The sequence below is a fragment of the Lampetra fluviatilis genome, chromosome 55 (genome assembly GCF_964198595.1).
Source record: "Lampetra fluviatilis chromosome 55, kcLamFluv1.1, whole genome shotgun sequence".
NCBI classification, from domain to species: Eukaryota; Metazoa; Chordata; class Hyperoartia; order Petromyzontiformes; family Petromyzontidae; genus Lampetra; species Lampetra fluviatilis.
This window is the reverse complement of record NC_136329.1, coordinates 4,331,181-4,345,736: the sequence shown is the minus strand read 5'-3', so window position 1 is coordinate 4,345,736 and position 14,556 is coordinate 4,331,181.

Here is a 14,556-nt window from a genome sequence, read left to right as displayed (position 1 = left end):
CTGGCAGCCACACCGCTGCCTCTAACATGCAGCCCTCTCTCTCTCTCTCTCTCCGCAGCTCCTCCTGGCAGCCACACCGCTGCCTCTAACACGCAGCCCTTCTGGCTGTCTCCTCTGCAGCTGCACACCACTCCGCAGCTTCCTCTTATCTTCGGGGTTGGCTCCCGATGGCCGTCGGCGCCCCCCCCTCTCCACACTCGCCCGCGTGGCCTCACTCTTTTCCGCTCACACCCCGACTGACTTCCCCTTCCAGTTTACCCGCTTAAGGATCCGAACCTTCCCCCCACGTCACATGACTCCACCCCCCGTGACGTCACATCCGGAAGGTCGCTTACGCCCGCATTACACCTGTATAAAAGACACCTGGGAGCCAGACATCTTTTGATTGAGAGAGGGTCAAATACTTATTTCCCTCATTAAAATGCAAATCAATTTATAACATTTTTGACATGCGTTTTTCTAGATGTTGTTGTTGTTATTCTGTCTCTCACTGTTCAAATAAACCTACCATTAAAATTATAGACTGATCATTTCTTTGTCAGTGGGCAAACGTACAAAATCAGCAGGGGATCAAATACTTTTTTCCCTCACTGTAGAAGGGCAAAGTATAGGAAAGGTAAACAAATCACGTAAAATAATATATACAAATACATTTTAAGCAGGTGTTTACTTACCAGGTAAAACCCCGACTGAGCTATTAACTTATTATCAGAAGAGACCTCTCCATCACAAACAATGGCAGCTCGAAAAAGTGGCCAATCATCATCGTGAACATCACGTGGACATTTATAGCTGCAGCCAAACACAGAGACACATAGAGATAGAGAGAGACGCTTGAAGACCCATAGTGATACATGTGTGGGTCTATGTGTTTATGGGTGTGTTAATGAGTCTGTGTGAGTCTATGGGTTTCTGTGTGATCTATGGGTCTCTGTGTGAGTCTATGGATCTCTGTACATCTGTGGGTCTCTGTGTGAGTCTACAGGTCTCTTTGTGAATCTACGCGACTCCGTGTGAGTTTATGGATTTATGTGTGTGTCTATGGGTCTCTGTGTAATGAGTCTATGGGTCGATGTCTCATGAGTCTATGGGTTTCTGTGTGAGTCTGAGGGTCTACGTGTGAGTCTATGGGTCTCTGTGTGAGTCTGTGGGTCTACGTGTGAGTCTACAGGTCTCTGTGTGTGTTTACGAGTCTCTTTGTGAGTCTATGTGTCTTTTTTGCGAGTCTATGGTTCTCTGTGTGAGTCTATGGGTCTCTGTGTGAGTCTGTGGGTCTATGTGAGAGCTATATGTTCTCTGTGTGAGTCTGTGGGTCTATGTGTGAGTGAACTCGTCTCTATGCGAGTCTATGGATCTCTGGGTGAGTCTTTATACGTACGGTACGTTGAATTTTCATTCACACCACCGTACGTAGCAGCTGAGCGTCCTTCTAATCGGAGGTTGTAGGACCGTTGCGCGTCGGTGCTCAGCGTTGGTCACCGAGTAACTGAAATCCTCTCCCCCGTCTCCCCTTTAAAACATTACTCGGGTCACGTGCTCCTCCATTATTTTCCACTTGGTCCAGACCTCCCACGTTTGACGTCACAGTCAACACGCGCTCACACGCAAGAAAGACAAAGATCCCCCGTATAGCCTGTAACAGACTGCCGGGGGCAAGTGGCTGTCCCTAGGGCCTACTCAATCACCCAGCCACCCACTCACTCATTAATTCACCCACTGACCCACCCAATAACTCACTCATCCACCCACCAGGAACTTGTTATCCAATAGGCAACAGTAGTAGGCACTGTAGCCCAGGAGTCTACTCATTCACACATTCATCCACCTACCCATTCACCCACTCATCCAGCCACTCACTCACCTAGTCACTCACCCACTCGCCCACTCACTCACTCACCCACTCACTTATCCGCCAGAGCCGTATTATTAGGTAGGCCATAGTACGCACTGTGCCGAGAGGCCTATTAAAACGAAAAGGAGGCTCCAAAACAAAAAATGTTGACGCGTTATTTTTATGTTTGTTAAAAAAAAGCAACCAAGATATCTACTTGAATAAATATATTTATAGAGCATAGAAAGGCACAGTGCATATACAAAGAGGCAGAGTCATGTCAATGTCAATCGTTTTTTACATAAAGCGAGGCAAAGTACATACGCGTGAAACAAGCGAAGTGACAACGGCGGTACCAACATGGGCAGCAGTCCCAAGTATAGACAGTTATCACTAAAGGCCTACAAAACAGAAGTGGCCTAGGAGCCTACATGGGCCTCAGTGCCGCGTTTGGTGACCCTCCCACCCCAGGAGCTAATGACCCTAGGGGGTGGGAGGGGTGGAAGGGGTTCCGTCTGAACGCGATGAGAGCACTGCCAGTTGGAGTGATTCCATTGAGACAGAATCAGAATCTGCATGTATTACTGCGGGACGAATTCCATGAGCAAAGAAGCTCCTTTTCTCACAGATGTTCAGTCGGGGGCATGGGGTTAGAACCTTACGAAGGCAGGGCACTCCAGCATAGGGCAAGCTGACATTTTGTGAGAGCTGGGTGTGTGTGTGCTTGCATATGTAGTAATGTACTGCGTATTGAGAATGCAGGTGTGTGTGTGTGCGCGCTATGAGATCGCGCAGGGAATTGTGTGTGTGTATGTGTCTGCAGCAAGCGAGGCACTTGCTCAAAAAGTCTGTTAAGGCTATACGGGGGACCTTTGTGTGTATCTGTGCAGCAAGGCACAGGCGGTCATAGAAACTTGCCAAGAGGAGGGAGCGGGGCTGGGAGGGTGGAGGTGGAGGGGGGTTAAGGTGGGGGTGGGATGGTGAGAGCCAGAAATGTTAAGCTATTTAAATAGGGCCCTACATTCGTGCAAAAACTAAAATCAATCTAATAATATTCTCTGGGAAATATCAATAACTTGGGGGGGGGGGTCTCATCAAGGTGGGTGGGTTTGGGGGGGGAGGGGGGTGACCACCGCCTTGGCCCCACTGTTGGCTGGACGCTGCATCAGCGGAGCTCGCGTGTTTGAAGGCATCATCATTCCACGTGCGTGTTTCTCACAATCACAATTTCTATTGAGGCTGGAGGAGGAATCCGATGAGCTATTGAGCTCTTTTTTCCCCACAGATGTCCAGCAGGGGCGGGTCGGCAAGTTACAACAACAAACAATACTCTTAGTGGTTGGAAATTCCACGTTGCTATGACGGGGCTCTCGGTGTAACATGTGCACATCTTCGATCTATCTGTGTCCAAGGCTCGCTGGGAGAGTGGAGTACGTGGGCAGGTGACTTGCAGTAGTCACAGCCATATCTAGATGGTATACTGAATGTGGTGTGCCGTGTGAAAACATATTTTCCGACTCGTTGGAAGGCTGGAGTTGGCGGCACGTGATCAGCAGCCACATCCATAGCGATGTGGTATACTGGATGCGGTGTTCCGGGCTGGAAGGCATTTTCCGGGTCGTTGGTAGACTTCAATAGGTGACACGTGACTGGCAGTAACCACGTGGATATCGAGAGGGGGTATACTGGATGTGCTGTGCCGGGTGTGGCTGAAATTAAATCCCCGGTACGATTCTCAAACATTGTTTGGCTCCCTTGTCTTCAATCCCGTCGTGAGATGTGGCAAATCTGTGTCACAGGAGGGGCTAGGTGGGGTGTACTGTGGGGCGTGGGGTTGGGGGGCGCTGGAGGAGGGAGGGGGGGAGGGAGGGATGACGGGTATCTTTTTTAGGGGTTGGAACGGTGATCGTGCACATGTCGCGCCTTGTGTAGACAATAAAACAAACCAAGACTGTTCTCGTTTTATATGTTCAAATAAAAGTGCTGGATGTTTGAAGCCAAACCTTGCCTTGTCGCTGCTGCTGCTGCCATGATGATGCTAATGACGATCGCCGCTTGTTGCAGAGGTCCTCGGCTCGCCTGCTTCACAGAGAACCTTAAAGAGCCCGTGACGTGAATCGAATAAGAAGAGTGGCAAGCGGGTGGGTGGGTAGGTGAATCGGTGGGTGAGTGAATGGGTGAAGAGGCGGGTGTGTGAGTAGGTGGGTAGGTGTGTGTGTGGGTGAATAGGTGGGTGGGTGGATGGGTTGAGTGGATGAATGGTTGGATGAATGGTTGGATAAGTGGATGGGTAAGCGGTTGGGTGACTGCGTGGGTGAGGGAGTGGATGGGTGGCTAAGTGGGTGTGTGGCTCGGTGAGTGGGTGAATGGGTGGGCGAGTAGATGAGTGAGTGAGCGGCTGGGTGGGTGGTGGGGTGGTTATTACTGCGGGTGAATATTAACCATCAAACACTGCGCGCCGTCTGCGTCACAGGCATAACGGTCCCTTGCCAAATATTACCCACAAATGACTTAATTGGATAAAACCATTTTGGTGACATATCCTCCATTCTGACAGACTATACCAGTCTGTGAAACACGGGGCCCTCCTTCGTGGATAGCCTTGCAGAATACCAAATGTATATTTGACTTCATGGTCATTATTATTATTGTTGATTTGGAGCTCATCTCTTCCCGAGCCCCACGCTTCGTGAGATGCGCCTGTCGGCTCGTTGTGCGACCGCTGCTCGGAGGTTGTCACGCGGCTCAGAGGGGCGACTCTTCGTCGGCCACGTCGGCGACAATGAGCCAGCACCGCTCAGAATCCTGGGTCGCAATAAGGTTCCCATCGCAAGAGCCAGGTTGCATGCACACTATGTATGGTGGACTTCTTTTGCACCGCACGCATTCAACCGTGCTCATCGGAGGTGCTTGAGTGTAACGAGTCGATCTCAGCCAGGTCGCCAATGACTCACAGAGACCCAAAGACGCACAGACTCAGAGACTCACACAAAGGCCCAATAACCTACATAGAGACCCAATGACTCACATACAGGTCATAGACTCACATACAGACCATAGACTCGCACAGAGACCAAAGACTCACAAAGACCCAATAACCTACATAGATACCAAATGACTCACAGAGATCCAATGACTCGCATAGAGACCATAGACTCACACAGTGACCCAGACTCATAGAGACCATAGACTTACAAAGAGATACAGTGATTTACACAGAGACTCATAGACTCACACAGAGACCCAATGATCACACAGAGACCATAGACTCACACAGACCGAGTTGTGATTAAACCGGGTTCTCCAGCGCAGTGCCTCAATCGTTTCCGTCTGATAATCTCCACGTTTAAATGGTGTCACTTAATTCGCCTGATTCCAGCTCTGATGACTGAAGCGATGCGAGTTTGGCTTGCGGCAATTGATCTATTGCAAGTGGGTATAAACGTCGTGCTCCTAATGTCACTTGACATCATCATCTTCCGCAGGGTGATGCACTGCTTTCTTTAACCCGACCCACCCTGCCCCCACCCACCCCCACTCTGGGCAATGTCGTTATCTATTTGCAGCGTGAATATCTCGAGAGAGAGAAAACAAAGACCTCACACCGATTAATTATAAGCGGGCCTTGATTCTAATTTCACATTTTATGGGGCGCCCAACTCCCCAGATCATGCCCCCAAGCCCTGCCTGCTGACGAGAAGTGGAGGGGCAGGGAGAGACTTCCTGGAGCTTGGCACCGCACAACTCCCTCGGTTGCAACCAAGCCCCGATTATTGCCAACGGAACGAACACAGCACGGAATTTGAACGTAATTTCTAACGCGACATTATGATTCGTAACTGATTTTTTAGTTAGGAGTAAAAATGAAACCGAGGGTATTGTGTCGTGCACCCTCTGCGACCCGACGCAGCCAAACAAATGGAGTTGCCACGCGATGAACAAAACGTGAACAATTTATGATTTGAGGTTCCAATGGTGAATTTATGATTTGCTTGGTTCAGCACCGCCGACGGTGCCGGACAGCGATCCGCGCACATGTATCAACTTGGTACGGACAACAATAATAATGAATATACTAATTATGATTTAAAACCCCCAACAAGGCACTTTGTCGGAATATAAGCGCGAGTCGGATCAGCAGAGCGGGAAAAAGTAAACTTCACGCTCGATGTAGTTTAATGCGAGGTTCGTGTTAACGGCCGCATCGAGCGAGCGAGCGAGCGCCGATCATCGAGCCCCCCAATCCCCTCCGGCACCACGAGCCGCGCCCCACACGACCCCAGCACGATGAATTCCCCCCCCCCCCCCCGCGAGCCCTCCTTGCATTAGTTAAACACGATGTTCCCTCCGCCGGATATTAGCGTCGTGAGCGGCGGCGCTAAATATAGTCACGGGCGATGTGTGTTTCGCCCCGCGCCTCCGAGATTGAATTCGCATAACCGCGGTTATTAAGCGCCGCGCAGCGCTGTACCGTGGGGCCGGCTGGCCGGGTTCAGTGCCTGGTCGCGTGCACGGCAGAAAAAAGGTGCCACCGATGCCTCTGACAGGCTGGCGCTGTCGACGCGCAAAGACAGAGGGCCCCCGGCGTAGCCTTGAACAGACCTTTGGGGGCAAGCGCTGATAGCTGAGCACCAATCAAGGTCGGCGTGGAACGCGAAGTGGGGTGGGTGGACAGCACCGCGCACGCCTGGCCGTGTTTGTCTCCCCGGTTCTGATGCCATTGACGTCAAATTGTGATGCGAAAATAATCCTGAGGTATAACGTCGCCTTAAGCTCACGATGATGCACGGTTCCAACTAGGAGACAATATCACTTCAGACGTTTCATGCAACTGACCAACGGCTTCGTAGCGCAAGTGCGCTAACCAGTGCGCCGCCGCTCCATAAAGACAGATTCCCCGTGTAGCCTTAAACGGCTGTTGGGGCAAGTGCTGTTAGCGAGCACCTACGAAGGCTGGCACAGCACATGAGGGGGTGGGTGACCAGCACCACGCACGAGCGCCTTTGTCTCCCCAGTGCCGATACGTATTTCACATCGCACCAGGTACTCATTTCTGAGTCGACCTAGGGGTGGTCCAGGACCGGTTCAGATGATCGTCAATGGTGCAAGCCGTGAGCAGGAATCGAACTCGGGTCGCCAGATCCGTCGTTACACTACCACTTCACCTGGCACACGACACATCGTCTGTCCCACCCTATGGTCGACTCGACACGCTGACGTAATTAGGAACGACGCGTCTCCGAATCCGTCACCATTCATGCTATGCCGGCCTTAATAGGCGCTCGCTAACAGCTCTTAATTCTAGATTTGAAGCTTTCGTGACTGCAAGGATTCATACTGTTAGGTTTTTTCGGTAAAGTCACGTAGGTAAAAAATAAAAATGTATAAAAGTAATAATGGAAATAAAATAAATAATAAATCACGACATCAGGTGGGACCGTCACAGCTAAAATTACTGCATCACTTTTATTAGCTTTTAATATTATTTTTTACCTACGTGACTTTACCTAAAAAACCTAACAGTATGAACAGCTCTTAATCCAGCAGTGTGTACAATGTTGGAAGGAGGGTGGGCGAGGGGATGGAGGGGGGGGGCACGTGAGTGTGAGCGGAGATCACATTTGTATGCCACTGCCCATGAATAGGCCTCGGCAAGGTAAGGTAAAAGTTAAAAGGTAAAAACAACGGGCCTACCTTTACCCTACCTTTTACCTTACCACAATACAATCACTCTACCCTACCTTTTACCCTTTAGCAGGTAAGTTAAAAGGTAGAAAGCAACGAGCCTACCTTTACCCTATCTTTTACCCTTACCCTATACATTAAAATTACCCGATTACAGGGTAATTACTAGGGAACTACTGCACATTAACAAGGTTTATAACGGTAAATGCTATAGGTAGAGCGCTTTATTCATATAGAATACTCTCGATGATTCCAATTTTACACGCTTTCTTTTAACTCACTCTGTCTGTTGTTGTCGTTATTGTTGTTGTTGTATCCTCAAATCTTGTACCTCAATTTGAACCCACTTCCCAATGTGGTATCGACTGCAAACTTGGTATACTTATGTCATACTGATGACAATACTACATTCTATCATGAAAAATAAAACATCTGTATTTTTAAACATTTTTTATATGTTATGTTTCGGATTGGGTCTAATTGTCCACGCTCAACTAACGTTGGTTGTAATTGGCCACGGTCCCTTACGTTATGGCAAGCTTCGGGGCCACTTCCTGGAGTCGTGGAGTTCTGCCATTACTCGTACATTTCATAAAAGCGTGTTAAATTTTTTTTTTTAATATTACTTATTAAATGTAGGCCACGGACTGCGCCACGGAGCTTTTAGCGGTAAACAAGGCACCGTATTTACCGGGTAATACTCCGCGCTAACTTTACCCTACTGGGTACTTCTTCCGAGCTACCTTTACCCTACCCTTTATCTTACCGCTTGGCATGTCGACACCTTTACCCTTTACCCTTTTACCCGGTAAAAAGGGTAAATTATCTTACCTTGCCGAGGCCTACCCATGAATCCATAAATAAAGTGGCGATAATTCTAAGTGGCTGCTACCGGCGATCCGCACTGGACCTGCGGTTTAGAGGTCGCCGGGAGGTCGGGGGTCGATGCGATCTCCCGGAGCGGCAACTGACAGCCGACGGGGACCCATTCCCTAAATCTCCCGAGCGTGTGCAGTGGGGTAAAGCGTGGGTAACTCTCTCACCTCTTCCGAGACATCTGGCCACCGCGGAAGAGTAGCCCAAAAATACCTTGTATGTACATACGTATGTTGAAGCCAACCGTGCTAATCGAAGTGGGGGGTTACTCTGTGGAGGTGTCTCAAGTGGGGGCCCTTCCAGGGTGCAGCAATTCCACATTCCCATGGCGGGCCCCAGTCTGCTCCGTTGGACATAACCGCCGTTGGACGTCGCGCACGCGGCGCGGTCGGGCGTGACCTTTCGACCCCCGCCGCTCACTGACAGAGTGTGTTGGCTGCGGGAGACGTTGGCGAGCAGCGAACGATCTGTTTGTTCCGGCGGCAAGGGGCTCCCCGCGTCTGCCCGCGATCGTGTTCCTCCCAGCGTGAGAATCGGTCTTCGTGCAACAGGCTCTCTGGTCGGGAGAAAGAGCGAGGAAGAATTTTTTTTTACGAAATGATGTACACACATACACGCACGTACACACACACACATGCACGTACACACACGCACGTGCACGCACACGCACGTACACACACGCACACATGCAGCACACACACAAGAGAGAGAGAGACGAAGGTTAACGGGCCAGCACATGATGGGGTGGGGGGGGGGTGCCACGGTCAGCAACGCGCCGGCCACCGTTGCCTCCGCTGCTCCGAAGGTGTTAACACACCGCACCAGGTACTCATTTGAGGCTGAGCCGACCTAGGGGGAAACACCACGGCCAGCTTAGATAATCGCCACTGCCGTTGGCCGTGGTCGGGAAGCGAACTCGAGTCGCTGCTACCCACGCCAGCGACCGTCGGTGCAGCGGCACTGACGAAGGCCGCCCCCCACGGCGCACGAGGGCGTGGGTGGCCAGCACCGCGCCCGGCCGCCTTTGTCTTTCCGCGGTGTGTGACACGCGACACGTGCACGCACGCACGCGCGCGCGGTAGGAACACTCAAACATTGCTGATGCTCGATGAATACCAATCGCGTTGGCCTAACACCTGTTACACCCCAATTCCAGCGCAGGTTTCTGGCGCATCAGGAAATGTCCGCCTGGTCCGACGCTACGGCGCTGCGGGCACTGCCTGCCATGTTGGACGACAACGCGCTCGCGGCCTTCACGTCCGCACGGAGGTCGGACCGCTCCACGCTTAAGGCTGCGCTGGGTCTCATGGCCAAGGTCTACGGTCCTCCCTCGGCGTGTCGCCATCATTTTTACACAAGGCGGAAGGCGGACACGGAGACCGCGCTCGCCTACCGCACGGCGTTGCTGGCTCTCGCCGACGCCGTGTTCCCTCGTATGGACGAGGAGGGCCAGGATGCGATGGTATTGGAGCAACTGCTCAAGTTGGCGCAGGACCTGGGGGTCCCCATCAACACGGCCGACGAGATCGATATTTCTTCCTTGCGGGTCGCAACAAGTATACAGGCGCACGAGGTCCTTCAACGTAAGCAGGGGGTCGTCTGCAACGCTGCTGTGGCCTCAGCTCCGGGCCCGGTGGTCACCGAACCCCAAGTCGTCAGCCCACGAGAGGAGGCGTTCACCGCGGGATGACCGGGGGACTGGAGGTCGGGGGGTCGTTCGCCTCAGCGATCGGCCCGCAAGCTGGAGCAACCGAGATCTCCGACGACCCTCATCACGTGTTATAACTGCGGCCTCCGGGGCCACGTGGCGTCCGGTTGCCGCGCTCCACGTCAGCACGCCAGGGGACCTCGGCTGGACGACGACCAAGGCCCCAAGTCATCCCTACTAACCCCGGCAAGTCGCGGCACCTCACATGCCCGGCCTACAGGCACGACACACATGGGCCGTCGCGTTGCGGCGGAGGAGAGCCGGTTAGGGTTCGGGGATTCGGTTCGGCGAGGGGGGTTCGGCCGGGACCGAGGGGACATTGAATGGTCGGAGTTGGGGCATAGGATAGTGGCTGCCTCGGCGGGATCATCCGTCGTTACGGGATTTATTGATGGGGTCGAGGTCAGGGTGTTAGTGGACACGGGGGCGTCGGCGACTATTATATCGGACCTCATTTACAACATTCTCCCCGTCCAATGTCGACCGCTGCTCCCAGTGGACGTGCCATTTTACGCAGCTAATGGGGAATCGTTGGGCATTGTCGGTCAGATTAGGGCGTCCATTTGCATTGGAGATATCAAATTGTCGGGACCCGTTTTTGTTTCTTCTTCCTTGGCGGTTCCTTGTCTGTTGGGCACAGATTTTTTGGCTAAAATGCCCATTAAAATTCTCATCGATCAGCGTTGCATTGAACTACCATCGGGTCGCCGTATTTCATTTTTGACGAACCCTACTGAAATTCGGACGGCGTGCGCTACGATACAAGCGTTGGCGACACAGACCGTGCACGTGCCCCCGGGTTCACAGATGTTAATTCCCCTCCGGTTGCGGAAACCGTGGGTGGGGGAGACTTCGGAACAAGACATGCTTTTGGGTCCTTCAAATAGGGCTGTCGGAGGTCTCGATTTGTCGGTGGCTCACACTTTGGTTCGGGCTGACAAGGACGCGTTTGTGATGGTTTTAAACGCTGGGTCGCGGCCGGCCGTTATTCAGCAGGGCACCGTGATAGCTCACGCGGCACGGGTCCCTGCGGAGGAGCGGCTGGTTGCGCAGGTTGATCCAAGCCCCACGCAGAACATCACAGCGAGGGAGGACCTTGAATGGGTCGATTTGCTGTGCGCGGACTCGAACGATTTGTCAACGGTACAGTTGGGTGCGCTGCGTGCGTTGCTGATAGAATTTTCTGATGTGTTCAGTCAGCATAAGTATGACATTGGGTGCACGAACCTGTTACGCCACCATATTGAAACGGGTGATGCGGCACCGGTCAGGCTAAATTCCTTCCGCCTGAGTCCTGCTGAGAAAGAACACGTTCAGTCGGCCGTCAACGATATGCTGGCAGCCGACATTATTTCGCCTTCTTCCAGTCCTTGGGGAGCACCTATTGTGCTGGTTAAAAAGCAGGACGGCTCCTTGCGATTTTGCGTAGATTTCCGTCGCCTGAATAAAATCTCTGTGGCTGACGCGTATCCACTCCCCAGAATGGACGAGTCCCTCGATGCATTGTCTGGTGCGCGATATTTTTCGACTCTTGATTTATTATCGGGATTCTGGCAGTTGCCACTCGACGACAAGTCTAAACCTAAGACGGCATTTCGGACTCCAGGGGGCCTGTTCCAGTTTAACCGGTTACCCATGGGACTTCACTCCACTCCCGCGACGTTTCAGCGCCTTATGGAGTTGGTTTTGTCGGGCTTGCAATGGGAGACGTGCTTGATTTACCTTGACGATGTCATTGTTTTCAGTAAAACGTTTGAGGAACACCTCCAGCGGTTGAGAAGAGTGTGCTTGCGAATGCGATTGGCTAAATTAAAGTTTAAACCGGCCAAATGCCACCTTCTTCGTAAGTCCGTTAGATACTTGGGCCACATTGTCGACTCTTCGGGGATCTCTACCGATCCCGCGAAGACGGACTGTGCCAGTTCATGGCCGACGCCCACGTCAGTTTCGGACGTGCGCAGTTTCATCGGTTTTGCTTCTTATTACCGCCGATTCGTTGAGCATTTCGCCACCATTGCAAAACCCTTGCACGCTCTAACGGCGAAAGGAGTCAAGTTCCGATGGGGACCGGAGGAGGAGGCCGCGTTCTGCTCCCTCCGGGACGCCTTGGTGGGTGCCCCACCCTTGCGTTATCCTGACTTTGCGAGTCCCTTCTTGCTAGACACGGATGCTAGCAACACGGGCATTGGGGGGGTGCTCTCACAAGTCGTTGGGGGAGTCGAAAGAGTGGTCGCCTATGGCAGCAGGGTCTTGTCGCCGGCGGAGCAGCGCTACTGCGTCACCCGTCGCGAGCTGCTTGCTATTGTTTTTTTTGTACAACAATTTAGACCGTATCTCTATGGCCGTCACTTTACGGTCCGGACGGACCACGTGGCGCTTCAGTATTCATTGAGGGTCGCCCAACCCTCGGGCCAATTGTCGCGGTGGTTAGAAGTCCTCCAGGACTATCAGTTCACAACTACATACCGAAAGGGGTTGCGCCACACAAACGCCGATGCCCTGTCGCGAGTGCCGCCTTGTCACAAATGTGCGTGCTTATCGGGATCGGCGCGCTGTAAACCGCCATTTGCGGGAGGTGTGGGGGCGTTGGCTGCGACCGCGGGTGCACCAATCGGGGATGTTCCCGCTACCCCTGAGGGAGAGGACTCGCTGCTCTCACTGTCGCTGATTGAGTGGGGCCGTCTCCAAATGGCGGACAGCTCCCTGCTAGCATTGCGCCGCAGGGTAGGGGGTCCCAAGGAGGGCCGGGAGCGAACGGGCTCCTGGGTACTTAAGCAAGGCCTATTAATGAGATGGGACAGTTTGTCCAGGCGGCACGCACTTGTGGTGCCTTCCGCTGTGAGGGGGAAAGTTGTCCTGGCCGCACATGAACGCCTCTTGCATTTGGGAGTAAACAAAACGCTTGCTCTGCTTCAGCGTGACTATTATTGGCCGGGGAGGGGGAGTGACGTGGGGAATATTCTAAAGGGATGTGTTGAGTGCGCCAGACGTAAACCACCGCCCGTGGCATCTAATCCACCGCTGCAATCTATTCAGGTCTCGCGCACTAACGAGCTCGTTGCGCTCGATATTTTGGGGCCTTTTCCAGTCATGCCTAGGGGTAATAAGTACCTGTTGGTGGGTGTCGAATATTTTACCCGGTGGCCTATGGCGTGGCCACTCGCCAACCAGTCGGCGGCGGCTGTGACGGACGCCTTTGTCCAGGGCTACGTCCTGGACAAGGGGGCTCCCGAACGCTTGCTGACCGACCAAGGGAAAAAATTTTCAAGTAAATTGCTGCAAGAGGTGTGCGACCTATTGGGTACTAAGAAGGTGCGTACCTCCCCGTACCACCCACAGACGGACGGGATGGTGGAGAGACTCCACAGGACTTTGACTTCTATGCTGTGCCAGCAGGTGTGTGAGGCACATGTTGATTGGGACCTGCAGGTCCCGGGGGTCCTCGCCGCGTATAGAATGGCCCCCCATTCAGCAACGGGATTTTCCCCATTCTATCTGATGTACGGTCGGGAAGCCGACCCGCCCATGGAAACACAGCTGGGCCTGTCCGCACCACGAACAAATTCGAAATTGGCAGAACATATTAAATTTAATATTCATAAGCTGACAGAGGCAAGGGAGGCCGCACGGCTTAATTCGCGGGCTCGCCAAATTGCAAACGAGTGGTTGCGTGCACGGAAGGTGTCCATGCACGACTGGAAACCAGGTGATAGGGCCTGGCTGCATTGCCCTCAGGCACCTTTGGCTACGTCGCCTAAATTGTTGAAGCCATGGCGGGGACCCATGGAGGTCGTGCGGGTTGCACGCCCCCAGTGCGTTCAAATAAAATGGGGAAAGCGCCGTTGGTACGTCCACCCCTCCCGACTGAAACCGTTCTCGCCTCCATATGGCCTCCCTTTGTGTCGTAAGGGCCGAGCATGTGACGTGACCGACGACCCAAGGGGGGAAATGTCTCTGCCTGATCCGCACATGTCTCCACCTGATCCGCTACCAGGTGTCTCGGAACTGACAGCTGCCGACCACCGGCGGCCGGATCTTCGCGGCGCGGCCGGTCCTTCCAGGCCCGATCCGCGCCGTCCAGAGCAGCCGGAGCCACCGGACGGTCGTCAGCGTCCCGTCCCATACGACGGACCGGCCAGGCGGACACGCGCTAGGTCGCGCTACTTGTTATGATCTACCGAATGAGGAGTCGAGGCGGCCGGAGCGCCTCGTCACTGCGTTTAGTCACAAAGACACTGGACACGTTCATTATCTGGAATTCGCTTTTATTGTGTTGTTCGTCGAGCTGTACATAGCTTCTTATCTAGGTGTTGTGTGTGTTGTCGTTGACTTTTGTTGTGTTGATTGTCGATTTGTACATAGGTTGTTGTTGTTGTTGTGTTGTTGTTGTTGCGTTACGGGGCACACTGGGGGGGGGGGGGGTTGTTGTGTTGACGTTGTGTTGTGTTGTTGTTTA